Source organism: Antechinus flavipes, chromosome 4 (assembly GCF_016432865.1).
Source record: "Antechinus flavipes isolate AdamAnt ecotype Samford, QLD, Australia chromosome 4, AdamAnt_v2, whole genome shotgun sequence".
Taxonomy (NCBI): domain Eukaryota; kingdom Metazoa; phylum Chordata; class Mammalia; order Dasyuromorphia; family Dasyuridae; genus Antechinus; species Antechinus flavipes.
In genome coordinates this window covers 464,600,647-464,618,278 of record NC_067401.1, presented here as the reverse complement: position 1 = coordinate 464,618,278, position 17,632 = coordinate 464,600,647, and positions in this window count along the sequence as shown.

The following is a 17,632-nucleotide window of genomic DNA, read 5'->3' as shown; positions in this document are numbered from 1 at the left end:
AGCTTTAGACACTTAACAGTTCCTACTTAACCTGGGCAAGTCACTTAACCCCAATTGCCTTAGCAAAAAAAGGAAAAAGAATACTAACTTCCTAACCTCTGTAGACCAAAGTGAAAAAAACATTTTTCTCATCTTTTCTCTTAAGACAATCATTGTAATCACAGAATTCCATTTTTTAAAAAAACAAAATAATTTCAGGAGGGAGAAGGCGCTGATAAATGGAGGAATCCAGAGAGTCTTCATACAAGACATGCTCCTGATCAGTGCTTTGCAAAAAGGAGGAAGACCACAAGGTGGAGGTGAAGAAAGAATTAATTCTAGTAGTAGGGGATATTTGTGCAAAGACAGAGACATCAAAAATGAATCTTGTGAAGACAGAAAAGGCAGTTTGACTCCAAAGGGGAGTACATGTAGGGGAAGAATAGGAAACAAAACTGAAGGGTTGGTGGGAGCCAGATGGCAGAGGGCTTCACATGCCACAAAATGCATATTTTGTATTTTCGTCCTACAGGCAATAGGGAGCCACTGAAATTATTTGGATGGAGTGGGAAATGGAGAAGTCATTTGGTCAGATCTGTGTTTTGGGAGTCTTGTTTCCAGCAGTTGTGTGGAAGAGGGTTTGGAGGACACTACTAGTCTAGGAAAAAGACAATGAGGGCTCCTGCTAGGCTTGAATCTGCACGAGAGGGAAGACCAAGATGAAATAGGTTTTGAAGAAAGAATCAACAGGCTCTCACTTGCTTGGCTATGGCCATCATCTTTTCGTGATATTGCTGGGGGACCCAAATGAGATGCCTTGAAACCCTGCCTTCATTCCAGTTATTTATTAAATGGACTAACTTGTGAGCATATAGGTTTAAGCAAAGCTTTTGATAAAAAAAGGTTTTGATCCTAAAACAATCATGGCCAACAAGATAGAGATGTGCTCTCAACCACGCCATAGTTAGGCTTATTCTTAATTGACTCAACAATTAGACCCAATGTCCATTAATGGATTGAAAGTTGTTATGGGCCAGAATTCTGAACTTAGAACTTAGACTTAGAAGGAAGGCTCTAGTGGAGTGCTCTAGGGACCCTGGACCATTTAATGTTTTTATTAATGCCTTGGATGAAGATGTAACTTTGTAGGGGACAGGAAATGGAGGAGAGTGAGTATACTGGATAACAGTTATGATGCAAAAATACCTCCAGGAGATAGACTCTAACAAGGGAAAGTTTAATAAAGAATATGACGAATACAGGGAAGCATCCAAAGGATTATATGAACTGATTCAAGGAGTAGATAGAACCAAGAAAATAGACACAAGGATTAAGGTGATGAAAGTGGAAAGAAAAATACCAGAACAATGAAGACTAAAAACTGCAAAATTACAAGGCTAATTGATGTGAATTAAATTAGATTGAGGATCAATGATATGAGAGAGACACTAACTGTGAGTGGTGATTGATAATGGGGAGAAGATTCCAGAACGGAGGCTAGAAGCAATTGATTTAGGGAAGAACCCACTGATCTTCAAGAGTAACTTTAGCACTTGTCAGCATCAGCCCCATGGAATACTCCGCACATGAATAAAGAGTCCAAAAGTCCAAAAAGGCTGCAAATGAATGGTATCAATAAATAAATAAGAGAGGGGCAGTTAGGTGGCGCAGTAGGTAGAGCACCAGCTTTGAAGTCAGGAAGACCTAAGTTCAAATGTGACCTCAGACACTTAATAATACTTCCTGGCTGTGTGACCCTGAAAAGTCACTTAACCCCAATTGTCTCAGCAAAAAAATAAATAAATAAACAAACGAATGAATGAATGAATAAATGAATAAATAGAGAGATACTAACTGTGAGTGGTGATTGATAATGGGGAGAAAGCTCCAGAATGGAGACTGGAGGCAAGCGGTTTAGAGAAGAACCCAATGACCTTCAAGAATAACCCTAGCACTCCTCAGCATCAGCCCCAGGGTAGACCCTGCTCTGTGGGAATGGGAATAAGGATCTCCAAAGTCCACAAAGGCTGCAAATGAATGACATCAATAAATAAGTACATGAATTTATAAATCAATGAATGAGGAAGAGGAGGACAGAAAGATCAGTAGGGAGAGGCAGCAACATCTCTGTCCTTGTAAGTGACAGAAAACACAAAAGTACTACAAGGTTGGGAATAGGGGACTGAGGGCTCAGGAAGAGAAACTTTCACAGTTGTAACCATAAGGCAGCCCTGGGAATTTCCCTTGCTTTTCAGGAACACTACTATCATCAATGTTTTTATAAATGGATAGTTGTTGAAAGGTTTCTAAGGGGCTGCTCTTTTTAATTCATTTTTTTCCCTCTGTGAAATACACATATTGAACTAGGGAATTGGTCTTAAGTCCTATAGACGGTGTGATTTTCCCATGTTTCATAAGCAGAGGTAATGGAACCAAGAGAACTGAGAAAACCTTCAGGGAGAGACAGGCTCTTCACATCAAGGGACAAATGGGTTACAGAAAGCTAGAGCAAGATGAAGGTACAGAGCAAAAAGTAAAAAGAAGTTGCCTATCAGTTGGTGAAAGATTGACCAAATAATGATATATGAACCTGAAGAATATTATTGTGCTCTAATAAACAATAAAGGACGGGGGATTCAGAGACTCAGACCTGTTATGATCTGATGATGAGTAAAATAGGGAAGATCAGAACAACAATATACACGATGAGTGTAATCAACCAACAGGTATTTGTCAGGTGTCTACTCTGTGCCCAGAATCATGCTAAGAACAAAGGCAAAAATGAAAGCAGTATTGTCTCGGAGGAGCTTAAAGGAATAGAATGCTTAGGTGAAGTTGGCTCCTGAGAAGAGATGATTCCCTTGCTTGAACCCAGCTAAGAAAGGAATTCTGGGTGAGGGATGTTGCATATGTCATCAGGTCACAATGATTTTTCTTTGTTATAAGGCAGGGGTCATATTCATCAATGTCTAATGTCAAAACTAAAGATTATCAATAAAACAATATTAATGGTAAAGGTGGAGACCCCTAAGTGTCCCCATCTGGGAAATAAAGGCTTTGGAGTCGATAAGCTTTAAGGTCCTTCCAGTTCTCGATCTCTGATTCTATGAAGTATAATATGAAGTAGAATTCTATGAAGTAAATATGAAAATTAAAGTGATCCGGTCTTGTAATGCTAGCATCAGGAACTCTAAATTGCCCCAGACTTGTGGCCGGCCCCAGATGTGACCAACCACCCAAAACCCCACCTTGCCCGTCCCTTTTTATTGGCCCCGCAGCAGACGAACAATCCCAGCAGGGTGACCGAGGGTAGATGTGACTTTGATCGTGAATACTGGAGAAAGGCAGAACGACTCCCCATCGGCTTCTGTTTTGTCTACGAGGGATAACAATCTCCAGACTGTAAAGTGCCAGACAGAAATAACGAACAGGAAATTGAAATCCGGGGTAAGTGAGGTAGTGACAAACAAGCACCTGGCTGACTTGAGTGAATTCAAGTGATAAAGCACGTAACGTATGCTGGAAAAACTTGGACAGTCTAAAATGGAAGTTACTGTAGAAAGTGTTATTAAGAGACGTCCAATGGCTGAGTGTCCCCAAGAGAGCAACCAAGTCGGAGCCTGGCTGGAAGTCTTTGGGCAACAACTGGATTAGCACTGGCTGGGTCTGGGGTGTTAGTGCAATGGTAGAGCAAGCGCTTGATATCAGGAAAATGTGAGTTCAAAGACGCTTATTCCCTATTATTATATACTCTAGGCAAGTCACTTAAGTCTCCCTGAGCATCAGTTTCCTCATCTGTAAAATGGAGATAATAACAGCACCTCCCTTGCCAAGTTATTGTGAGGATCATAGGAGGTTACAAAATAAAACCTTGAAGTCCTAAAAATGCTATTTCATCCCCATGACTATCATTATTGTTAGGGATTCTCAGGCGTGTTTCACACTGAATACCCCGAGTTCCCTTCTGAAATGGAGAGTCCAGAATTCCGAGGGAGGGAGCGAACAGACTGATGAACTTCGGTGGGGATGGCAGCCGGCAGTGCCGGGCTGTACGTGCCGGTTCAGGAGGCTCCCCTGGGAGACTTGGGCTCCCTTGGGAGGGCAGGAAGAGCTGCTGGGGTGGGAGGTTTGAGCTCAATGACTGACACCAAGGTTTCATAGTCGACTACAGTGGCTGGATGGACAGGACAGAGGTTCCATCCTGGATCAGAGCAGCTGGTTTTGAGCAGATTGTGATGATTGCCTGCAGCACTTACAGTGGGAGCCCCTTGTTCTGGGTCCCCTTCTGTTTCCCTGGAGGAGAAGGAACGAGAGGGGTTCCCGGCTGCCCACTGTTTGTCCCAGGCTTGTCCAGGGATTTCTCAGCCCAGACGCCGCAGCCCCAGCAGAGGGATGCAAGGAGAAGGAAGCCAGGTTCTTGGCTTTCCCCAGAGCTGCCCGTGGGTGCTGTCAGCCAGTGCCTGGCAATGAGCTCATGGTCTCTCTTCTCCATCTTTAACAAACCTGAGCAATATGGAACATGTCTGTGCTTCCCTCCGCATGGAAGGCACCCGTCTCTCAAAGAGTTGTGATAGTGCAAGGGAGAAGCTTTGGGGTATACATGGACACTCTGGAACTGGTTTCTATGACTGATTCTGGTCTGCCAACCACGCAGTTAGGGGGAGCCTTTGCTAAATAGTCAGGACGGGGAAAGGGGGCTTCAAAGGCACCAGCCTCCCAGAACTTCAGCCATTCTCTTCAATTGTCTTTCTCTCTCTCTCTCTCTCTCTCTCTCTCTCTCTCTCTCTCTCTCTCTCTCTCTCTCTCTCTCTCTCTCTCTCTCTCTCTCATCAAGCCGAATGGAAAACTGGAGAGAATAAAACAAATTGGATATATTAGAACCAAGGAGCGCGGTGCTGGTACTTCTGGTGTGGCAGCTCTGTGTCACTGGCAGCAGGAGCTCCATCAGTGAGATGGGGTAATGAGCCAGGAAGAGTCACCTACCCTAGACTTGAAGGACCAAGGGGAGCTGCTTTCCAGGCTTTTTTTTGAGGCAGCCTCCTTGTTAGTTTATAGCCAATAACACAAGGCAGGGGATTTCTCTCCCCCTCCAACCACCACATCAGTGGCAACTACACACACATGGCAATAACAGCATTTATTTAGACAAGCAGGAGACCAGACCTCAATTTCCTTATTGTCTTATTCTTTTTATGTTTCTTTTCCCAAGCCTAGGTTGTTGAACTGGAACGAACCCCTTTCTTCACCATCTCTTGAAATTTTTATTTTCCTTTAAAGTCAGTTCAAGACCCCCTTCTACATTAAGCTTTTCCTAGTTCTCTCAGCTGTTAATGTCTTTTTCCCTCCCAAAAAAGTTCTTTGTATCTCATTGTATTTATTTAGATAAGTACATATTACCTCCATAGATAGAAAAAAGTTCTTTGAGGGCATGGGCTTTCGTTTTCATCTTTGAATTCTTAGAACCTACCATAGTACCGAGCACACAGTAGGTGCTTAATACATTTAATTAATTAGTTGACTGAACAGAGATCCTGAGAAATTAATATTCTTGGCAAGCTCTGGATCCCGAGAGGTCAGCAGACAACTAGTTGCCCGGCAAGAAGTGATTTCCATAATTTCTCGGAGGAGGAGGATGTGTCCACCCGCAGCTGGACAGACTAAAAAAAGCCCAAGCAATGCTATGTCTGACCAGAACATAGGGACTTGTGAGTTGCTCAAATAATACACAAAAGGAAGTAAATTTACAGTGTTGAGCAGACATTTTCTCCACCAGGACAGTTTATAGGGGATGGCTTGCTGTTTCGCGTTTTAAGTATTTATTAATGTGTACTTATGCGTCTTACATCTTAAACATTTCATTAAAGTAGAGGAAATCAATAGCTATGCTATATTCAATTCTCCTGATTGTTATTCACTTTTGGGAAAACCTTATACAAATGCCTTTTTTTTTTTTTCCAGTAGAGATTTTCCTCAGAATTCTTGCTAGGGTGAGATAGCATGAGGAAAAAAAAAAAGCCTAACTTCCTTTGGGAGGGCCAGTTTCCCTAGTACTGAATTTGGGTGTACATGAACCCAAAGTTTTAGCTCCTTTTATCAGAGATCCTCCCAATGGGCAGCAGGTCACTTTGTGGGGAGATAATGTTTCCTGAGGGGCAGCCATTTCCCACAATAATGGGGAGTTCAGGGAGGACTAGCGCCTCTGGCATGAGGGCTTGCTGAGCCTCTTTCAGGGCTGCTCATGCACCTTTGGTGTCCACCTTCTCTCTCTTTTTTATTATTTTTATTATAGCTTTTTATTTACAAAACATATGCATGAGTAATTTTTCAACATTGACCCTTGCAAAACCTGTTCCAACTTTTCCCCTCCTTCCCCCCACCTTCTTCCCTAGATGGCAGGCTGACTAATACATGTTTAATATGTTAAGTATATATGGAATCCAATATATGTATACACATTTATACAATTATCTTATTGCACAAGAAAAATCGATCCAGAGAGAAAGAAAACAACCTGAGAAGTAAAACAAAAATGAAAGCAGACAATAATAGAAAGAGTGGAAATGCTATGTTGTGGTCCACACTCAGTTCCCATCATTCTCTCTCTGGGTGCAAATGACTCTTCATTACTGAATAGTTGAAATTGGTCTGAATCATTTCATTGTTGAGAAGAGCCACATTCATCAGACTTGATCGTCATATAATCTTGCTGTTGCCATGTATAATGATCTCCTGGTTCTGCTCACTTCCCTCAGCATCAGTTCCTGTCAGTCTCTCCAGGTCTCACTAAAATCATCCTGCTGGTCATTTCTTACAGAACAATAATATTCCATAACATTCATATACCACTATTTATTCAGCCATTCTGCAGCTGATGGGCAACCATTCATTTTCCAGCTTCTAGCTATTACAAACAGGGTTGCCACAAACATTTTGGCACATACAGGTCCCTTTCCCTTCTTTAGTATCTCTTTGGGGTATAAGCCCAGTAGAAACACTGCTGGACAAAGGGTATGCACAGTTTGATAACTTTTTGAGCTTAGTGCCAGATTGCTCTCCAGAATGGCTGGATGTGTTCACAATTCCACCAACAATATATCAGTGTCCCAGTTTTCCCACATCCCCTCCAACATTTGTTCTTGTCTTTTCCTGTCATCTTAGTCAATCTGACAGGTGTGTAGGTGTCCACCTTCTCTCAATTCCCACCTGTGGCTCCGAGAAGCCCTAGTACGCCAACAGCCATCCCTCAGTAAAACCATCTTGACAGATGGGTTAAAACTGGGTTGAAGGTAACTGGCACGTGTCAAACCCACTGGTGAGCTAGGGAGCTGTGTACCCTAACACATAAAGACTTCCCCCAGTGAAAAGGGTGCTTGGAAACACGTTGCTCCATTGGCCATGAAAGTGGCTGAAGCAGACACTGCAGGCTAAGAGCCAGATGTTGAAGACACTGAAATCATTTAACTGCATTCTAGGCCATCAGCAGCCATGTCAACTTTCATCTTGTTGGTGACTCTGGAAAAGAGAGTGACGTGAACTCTGTGCAACTCTGACTTGCTTAAATCTAGTTCCTGCATGAGTCAAAACATCACCTTGGGATGTCATCGGTCCTCTGAAAATAAAGAATGAACAACAACTACATAGAAGTACCCTGAAAGAGGGGAAGATGAGAGATCTTTTAGTCTAGCTTCCTCTTGTGGCCCCAAAAGGTAAAATCACTTACATAAATTCACCCCAGTGAAGAACTGAGACTTGAATCCAGGTCGTAGACCTAGACCTGGAAAAGATCTTTTCCTGTGAGTAGGATAAACCCAAGTCTATTGACAGAGAATGAATTTAAATCCGTTGTAGAGATAAAAGAGATTTTATTGGCCATCAACTCCAACAATTTCATTTTACAGATGAGGAAACTAAGGCTAAAAGAAATCACTTGGTTTGAGCAAGATTGTCTAGCTGGTAAGCAGCAAAGGTAGTATTTGAACTCAGATCCTCTGACTCGTCATCCCCTAAATTAAACACTCCTGTCTAATCTTCCCAGCAGCTACCGAAAACTTGTATTTGCAGAGCCCCTAACGGTAATGAACCCCAATTCATCGGCTGTCTACCACAAATGAAACAAAAGATCTTTTTTTCTTCAATATGTGTTTGAGAAACTTGCAAAATCCTTGATACAGTTTATCCCCACGTACGAGATAATAGATGCGAGCGTTCCATGGTATTTCCCCAGAAGAAATTCTCTAGTGCCTTTAGATTCTTCCCAATTAATCAAGTGATGATTATCTAACTAGAAACTTGACATCGGAAATTCACCAAGGTAGTGTGACTGGGCTGCATAAAGTAGCTAACACACCTTCTCGGGAAAAGATTAAGACAAATTAACTTAGCACCAAGCAGACACAAGCACAGATTCCTGCAGCTGTGGCCATCGCCAAGCAATAATTCTATCGTAAATTGTTTTCTCCATGGCTTCCTGATTTTATATCCATAATTGAGATACATTTATTCTCCCTTTTAAAGCAATTGCAAATCTTTGTTTTTCTAGTCGGATGCTACAGGAAGCTTCTATCCTGGGAGGCCTGAGGAAAACATCCCTGACAGTTTTATTTGGGCAAATCTGTTCCCTGAAGCCTTTGAGCCTTCACTCTTGCTTATGTGGCTTCACTTCTCACAAAATCAAGGCCTGTTGTCCATAAAAAGAAGCATTTTCTGGGATTAAAATGTGAATTTTCTTTATTTAACATCAACAAAAAACCAAATAAATTCTACTTTTTATGGCCAAGGAGATCAAGCAGATTTCTTCAAGTTTTCTCTTCCTTGATGGTCCCCAGAGAGTTTTGTCTAGACTTTGTTGGGTAAGCTAGCCCCTCCCATACTGAGGAATTGTGGGGAAACAGGGTTATTGACAGTATTAATAATGACACTGGGGAGGCAGTAGGTGGGGCAATGGATCCAGCACCATCCCTGAAGCCAGGAGGACCTGAGTTCAAATATGACCTCAGACACTTATCACTTCCTGGCAAGTCACTTAACCCCAGTTGCCTCAGCAAAAAAAAATAAAAAAATAAAAAATAAAAAAAATTAATTAAATTAAAAAATAATAATGACATTGGGCCTTTAGTCACACAACTTGTCTCATTATATGATGAGAATATTTAAGGATGGCACTTCTGTCTCAGAAAGGTCTTTGATAAAGAGTATTTCCCCTCAGTTAGAAAGGGTTTGCTGCAGCCCAAGCAGCATCAGAGTTCCTGGTTCCAATAAACTAATAGGGAATCCCTGTCCTGTGTTTAGTTCAATGAACATTTATTAAGCACCTACTATGTGCCAGGGACTTTGGTCTATAAAGTTTCCTTGACAAAGAGCAGCTTGCCATTTCCTTATCCATTGTTTCCCCATTTTACAGATAAGGAACTAAGGCAAATATCTAGTAAGTGTCAGAGGCTGGATTTAAACTTGTATTTTGCCAATTCCAAGCCCAGTGCTCTATTCACTGCACACCCAGCTGCCCCTTTTGAGTATAGGGATCTCTCTCTCTCTCTCTCTCTCTCTCTCTCTCTCTCTCTCCTGAGGCAATTGGGGTTAAGTGACTTGCCCAGGATCACACAGTCAGGAGTGTTAAGAGTCTGAGGCCAGATTTGAACTCAGGTCCTCCTGACTTCAGGGCTGAGGCTCTATCCACTGCACCATCTAACTGTCCCTTTTGAGTATAGGGATTTCTTTTTATAAGCAAAAAATGTTTGCTGATTTAAAAAAAAGACCATCTTGTGACAGCAGGTGGGACATTGATAGCCATCAATGATGACATGCATGATGACAAAAAGATGCTCTTGATTTAATGTGCTTTTAAACAGCTCTTTCTGGAGCCCAGAGTCAGCATAGCAGAGAGTCGGTGGCTAAAGCTTTTCCCCAAGGGGTTGAGATGCGGGCAGGTTTGTGGGGTGAGCTTTTCCTCTGTCTCCCTCTGCCCAGGACAGTTCCACGCTCACTCCATCTTCACTGGCTCAAACTGCCAACCTCAAGATACTGTCATGATCAGAACTTCCTTTCCACTGGATCAAATCATTCCCACAGTGCACTTGGCTGAGGACAAGGGAAAGGCTCTGGATTTGGGCACCATTGCCCTCTGCCAAGCCCCAGAGGCAGCTCAGCCCTGTCCTTGGCCCGTTGGATGCCACAGGCAGAGCGCTGGCTCCCGAGTCAGCATTGTTGCTATTTATCACCTGGAACTCTGGGCACATTTATCACCTATGGGACTCTGGGTACCACAGTCTCCTCTTTGTGAAAGGGAGGTGGCTGGGTTAGATGGCCTCTAAACCTCTGTGTGTATAAATAAATGAATGAGAGATTGTGACTTGTGTCCATTTGTGAAGAAGCAGGTCGAGGGCTGGACTTGAAATCTGGGTTCAAATTTCTTCATTATTCCTCAGCCTTAGAAATGGACAATTATGGTCCTTTTTGTGAATTTCAGTTCCTCACCTGTCAAATGAGGGGATAGTTCTTTGTGATCTCTATTATCCCTTTAGTTCTAAATCTATGAGTCTGTGGTCCTGCTTACTAGTTGGGTGTCCCCAAACAAGTCCCCTAAATCTCCCCCTGCCTCAGTTTCCTGATCTGTAAAGCAGAGCAACTATGTTCCCTTTTTGTGAATCAGTTCCTCACTTGCCAAATGAAGGGTCTTTGTGATCTCTATTATCCCTTTAGTTCTAAATCTATGAGTCTGTGGTCCTGCTTACCAGTTGGGTGCCCCCCAAAACATCCCCTAAGCCTACCCCTGCCTCAGTTTCCTGATCCATAAGGCAAATGTTCCTTTTTGTGGATTTCAGTTCCTCATCTGCCAAATGAAGGATCTTTGTGATGGCTACTATCCCTCTAGTTCTACATCTATAAGTCTGTGGTCCTGCCCCTGCCCCTTACTAGTTTATCCCCAACAAGTCCCCTAAACCTCCCCCTGCCTCAGTTTCTTCATCTGTAAAACAGGAGCATTAATAGCACCTACTTAGGTGAAGATCAAATAAGAATGTATGGGAGTGTTTGCAAACGTTAACGCTTGATATAATTGCCAGTACTTTTAATATTCCCTGTAAACTGGGGACCCTAACGGTACCTTCCCCACGCAGGTGTCACGAGAGTCGAGTGTGTTACCGCAGGAAAAGCTGGCACACAGCAAGCGCTTAATAAATGTTCCTGGCGGCTGACGGAGTCCGCACCGGATTGCCGGCACCCTTGCGGGGCGGCCCAGGAAGACTCGGGCTGTCCCTCTGCTTCCCGGCCCGTACTCCCAAGGGACCCAGCGCTAATGGACAAGAGGGAGCGGGACAAGGCCCAGGAGGGCAGCCCGGGCCAGGGGGAAGCAGAGCCAAGGAGCGGGAGAAGGCGCTTTCCCCTCCTTAGCCACTGGGTGGCGGACGTTACCCAGCGATTCCGCGGCCAGGTCCCCCTGAGAGAAAGCCCCGGGCAGGACCAGGGGCAGCGCCGGGCTGCCAGCCTCCGGCCAGGAGACTTTGCTTGCTGAGAGGGTTTGTCCTTGCCGCTGCCGCTGCCACTGCGGCCTCTTGAAGGAGTTTGTCTTATCTCAGTAAAATTAAATAAAAATAAAACGTCTTATTTAAAGGTTTTTCAAAGGCACAGTTTGACTGAGGGATCCTGGGATGGCAGGGGAGCCAATCAGAGCAGGGGTTTTGCGATGGTCGCCGGGGCTCTGCCTTCCTCGCCCCCCGCGTGAATCCGGACACGTTCCCTCCTCTCTCTGGGCCCGAGCCCCCCGCCCAAGGAGGTTCTGTAAAGTTCCTTCCAGCCCTAAACCCATTATCGGATTTCAGAGTCTGGACCAGAGGCTCAGAAGACCACTAGGTGGCGCTGGACTTGGAGTCCCGAAAACCTCTCGCCGAATTTTTCTTTCGTCGCTGCATTTGTGCCTGGTGGCAAGCTGTGGTCAGCCTTAGTTTCCACTTCTCTAAAATGGGAGTAATTATATCACCTTCTCCCCAGGCTGCTGTGAGGATCAAGTGAGGTTCTTCTGTAAGTTGCCTCGTAAATGTTAACGGCACTAATACAAATCCTAGCTATTGTTACCATCAATATCGCGCAGTGTGAAATTCTCTCCTGTATCCCTAGATGGCTAGAAAGTGGTGGAGTGTGGGATGGAGAGTCGGGAGACCTGGACTCAGATCCAATTTTGGACACTCACTGGCTGGGGGAGCCTGGACAAGCTCCATTTCTCATCTGTAACATCAAGGAGAATTATAGCACTTAGTTCTCTGGTGGTTGTGAAGATGGAACGGGCGATGTCTTATAGTCCTTGGCAAACTGTAAAGCACCCAACAAAGCTTATTGTAATTCATTCAGAGAAAGGGGATTTGAATGCAGGGGGAGAGGATCGAGACTCAGATATCAAAGGGTCTCACTTTGAGTCTTGGGTCTATTAAAGGAAAGGCAAGTAGTGAAAACTTCTTTATTTGCAGATGAATAAATGGCGGCCCAGATTTGGACAAGGTCACCTAGGTGCTATTGTTTGTGAAGAGAACTGAATGAAATCACAGGATGATATCGAGACTTGCCCAGGTGAATTAGAGCTAAGGGAGGCAGAGTCGCTCGAAAGCATCAAGCTCAGTCTCACATCCCCAGTCATCAAAGGCCAGTGACAAGACGAAAATCCAGACCACTGAAGAGGGCCCCGAGAGGAAGTGGATGACCTTGGGGACTTTGTTTGACCCAGCCTGGTTCATCCACTTTCATGACCATTGAAATAAATTGTTCTTATTCGCTCGTTCCACTGGAGGAAGTCTCCACATGCTGGGGATACTCCCCACACACACTTACTGATTGATGAATTTGAGGCTCATTGATTACCTTCTATTCGGTTTAACCCAAGTACCAGGACAATTTACTAGGGTGTAGCTTCTGCTCTTGTCACAGTTTCTTGGAGCCACGGGTGAGAATCAGGTGACCTGTAGATATCAAAGGAGGATGAGCAGCCCCGAAAAGGATCAGTAGATCTCACACTATGGGTTCCGATCCTCCCTAAACACCCCATATACCCATATATAGGTAGTAATGACATTGTCCAGTCCTTGGGAACAATGTGGACTTTAACCATTTTCAACCTTATCACACACAAAGGGAGGCCACATTCACAAGCGGCAGAGGATTGGATCAGACCCAAATGATAATGCTTTTTCCTGGTTTCCTTCCTATGTAATCATTCCTTCTCAGTCTCCTTTGTAGATGGAGAAACCCTTCCCCCACTCCTCCCAAGACTTGGTCCTGGCACCTATATTCTCTCTGCACTCTCCACTCATGTCACAGCTGGATTACTTTGTCCAGTTCTGGCTGTCACATTTTAGAAAAGATTTCCATAAAATGGATCATATCTTGTTTACAGCAATCAGAATGGTCAAGGGTCTTGAGTTCACACCATATGATGAATGGTCAAAGGAACGACTAGACAGATAACAACACTTGTGTTTGAAGCACCCCGGTTTAGGAATGACATTGGTAAACTGAGGAGTCCTAAGGGTGGAGATCAGGATGTTGAAAGGCTTCCAGTCCATGTCCTTGTGGTAAGTGAACTGGAAAAGGTCACATGACACCCACCCCAACTTGGAAGTCTACTAGGGGATTGTACTGAGCTGAGCACACTGCATGGATTCCTACAGGCTGGGCTCATTGGCATCCTTTATTCCATCATTGTCTGAGGAGTAATTGAACTGGGACTTTCACTAGGAGAAGAGAAGACTCAAAGGGGACATGATGGCTGTCCCCAGTATTTGAAGGGTTGTCATATGAAAGAAAAGTTAGTCTTGATTTTTTTTGGTCCCAGAGGTCAGAACGAGGAGCAATAGGATGTGTAAAGAAGCAAATTTAGGCTTTATAAGCAGAAACTCTCTTATATGTAGAATTGTCCAAAAGCTGAGTGGGCTGTCCCTCAAATGATAAGATCACTGTTGTGATCTTACTGGATGACCCCTTGTCAGATACATTAAGATTCTCATTAAGGTTCAAGTTGGGCTGATTGGTCTCTGATCTCCCTCGTAGCTCTGACATTCTCTGTTCTATTAGGGAAAGGGGGCTTGGGAGGCATCTTCTCTCAATAATAAAGTAACCAGGAACAAAAATGATAGTGTAATGGAAGATTGAGCTCAGGTACTATGAGCATGTTCTGCGTGCTATGGGGGCTATTCTCCACTTGGAAGAGGCTGGGTAGTTTGCTTCTGGAAGAATGATGTGGTCCATAATGCATATACATCAAAGAGACTTTGGAATATGGATAAGTGGTTCCAGTCTGCTAACCACCTGGTGAACAGCTGCCCACATCTCTCCTGTCCTTTCCCCAAGAATAGCAAGGGAAAACTTTCCAAATGCTTCTTTGAAATCTAAATAAATAATAACTACAGCACTTTAAGATCTACACTGGGCAACTAGGTGGTGAAATGAATAAAGCACTCACCCCGAAGTCAAGAAGATTTCAAATCTAAGTTTAAATCTGACCTCAGACTTATTTGCTGGGTGATCCTGGGCAAGTCACTTAACCTTTTTGGGTCTGTTTCCTCATCTGTAATGGGGTCATGAAGAGTCAGAAAAGACTGAAAAACAATAAATTAAAGTCTCTAAAGCATTTCAATTATATCATCTTATTTCAGCCTTACAACAACATTGAGAGTTTGGTGTCTCTCCATTTTATAGATTAGAGAACAGAGAGTTGAAGTCCTTTGCCCTTGGTCACAGAGCTAATGAATATTCACTTCATATCTCCTTGAATTTGAGTCCAGCCTCCAATACAATGTGGCTCATCATGTCATAGTCTTTAGTCTGGGGTTAGAATCTGACCCAGGAAAGAGACTGGTATTGACTCTGAAATGAGATGGGATAGCTTCCAAATCTCCTTAGACTTCCAGACAGAGTCTAGGGGAGCATAATGATTATCAGGAGCTGGGGATGCTAAGGTCAACTAGAGAAAATAGCTCCACGCTAAAGGTTATCATTCCTAGACCGGCGCAAGTCAGCAACACACCTGGAAAAGGCATTTTAGGGAATACAGAGGCAGTATACTCGATTGAATGGAATATAAAACTTGGGGGTCAGAAAGACCTAAGTTAAAATCCTGGCTAATATCTGCTAATTGTGTGATCAAGGGCAAAAATGATTCCTTTGTCTTTGTATCTCAGTATGTATACACACACACAAACACACACACACACACACACACACACACACACACATATATAATTATCATTATGGAGAAGTAGGAAGTTTACATGGGAAGAGAACAATTATTTGGATGCCCTTTAAAATTTAAAGTGCTACATAAAAATGAGTTATTAATGAACTTTTATGATGTATCTTTTGTAAATTCTCACAACACTTATTAGATTTTCTAAATCCCAAAGCCAGTTTCTTTCTTTCTTAACTTGAGATCAAGTTATCTTCATTTCTTGATGTAATTGGGCATATTGCATTTTCTTTAGAACTAATTCCCCAGAGATCTGTGCATGAGTTCACAAAGTGAAGTTCCTCCAATTTTAGGAGTTTTGAAAAACTTTTGGAAAGTCACCTTAGGCCATCTCCATCAGAGGCCAATGTGGATCTTCGTACATTGCCCCTTTGCCCCAGGTGAGCCAGTATCTCATGAAATCTTCACAGAGTGGAAGTTGGAGAGCCTACTTGAGAAGAGGCTTGATGACAGTGGAGGAGACCTTATCTCCAATTTGGAATAGACATTGACCTGAATGACTGCCAACCACTGGGAAGACTCTCGGACTAGGGAACATGTGAGTCTCTTTGTTCTTTCCTGTTTTAGGTGATAGAAAAAAAAGAAAGGAAAGCCATGACCTTGGAAAATTTGAAAGGACAGGAGAATGAGCCACAAAAATCTGGAAATGGAGTCCATTTGCCAGAAGTCAGATGATGAAGATGGAAGTCTTAAAAGACCTGTCTGGCCCAACCCAACAAGAGGAGACATGCAACTTGGGGTACAAAGACTTCCCAAAAGTCTTAGTTCTCGAAGCTTACAATCTAATAGGACCCCTCAGAACATTTGAACTCATTGGGCAGCTACAATGTTAAACTTGGAGCTACTTCCCAACATTTTGAGGATTAAATGAGATAATCTTTTAAATTATTTCACAAATCTTAACATGTTACATAAATATTAGCTGCTATTATCACTTTCAAACATAGATCTATCTCCATCTGCATGTATATGTGTATGTGTGTGTGTATATATATAATGCTTTCATAGACATGCTTATATATACATATAATTATATATAGATACTATATATAGACATAGATATAGATATAAGCATAGAAAGAAAAACAGATGTAGATCACAGACAGGCATAGACAAAGCCATATTCATAGACAGACATCAACATTGTTATAGACATCTGCATAGACATAAATATAAAAATATAGACAGACACAGAGACAGATCCACAGTCACATAGATATAGACACAGACATACACTTAGACATAAATATACACAGATATAGATATAGAATAGATATAAACATAGACACAGAGACAGATCCACAGACACAGACACATATATAGACATAAATACATAGACACAGACATAGAAATATAGATATAAACAGAAATAGACACAGACATACACATGGACATAAATATACACATAAATACAGACATAGAAATATAGATATAAACAGAAATAGACAGACACAGACATACACATGGACATAAATATACACATAAATACAGACATAGAAATATAGATATAAACAGAAATAGACAGACACAGACATACACATGGACATAAATATACACATAAATACAGACATAGAAATATAGATATAAACAGAAATAGACACAGACACAGCCACCCAGACATACAATTCACACAGACATAGAAACAGACACAGACATATACATAGACATAAATATACACAAACACAGACATAGAAATATAGATATAAACAGAAATAGACAGACACAGACATACACATGGACATAAATATACACATAAATACAGACATAGAAATATAGATATAAACAGAAATAGACACAGACACAGCCACCCAGACATACAATTCACATAGACATAGACACAGACATAGAAACAGACGCAGACATATACATAGACATAAATATACACAAACACAGACATAGAAATATAGATATAAACAGAAATAGACATAGACACAGACACACATATAGACACCCAGACATACAATTCACATAGACATAGACAGACATGATATAGAAATATAGACATAGAAACAAATACAGAGATTTCTGGGGGCAGAGCCAAGATGGCAGACACGACTCTCTGTGACCTCCTCTGACTGTCTCTCAAACCAACAGCAGATTAAGCCTCTAAACTGGTTTTGAAGTCACAGAACCCACACACATCTAGAGTACAACACATTTCTAGAAGAAATTACCTTGGAAGAACTTCAGAAGAGGTCTGTTTCAATCAGACAGGGGGACAGTCTGTGGCACATGGAGATGGGCAAGGAGCTGAGGTGACTCGTCAGAATGTTACAGCTTCCACACACCCGGAAATCTTCTGTGAGCCTTTTAAGTCATTCTGTCTTGATTGCAAGCAGGTGGTTTGGTAGATTTGCTATTAATTAAAGGCAAATTGCAAACCACTGAGCTCGGGAAGAACACAGACCTAGCCACCATTACCCAGAA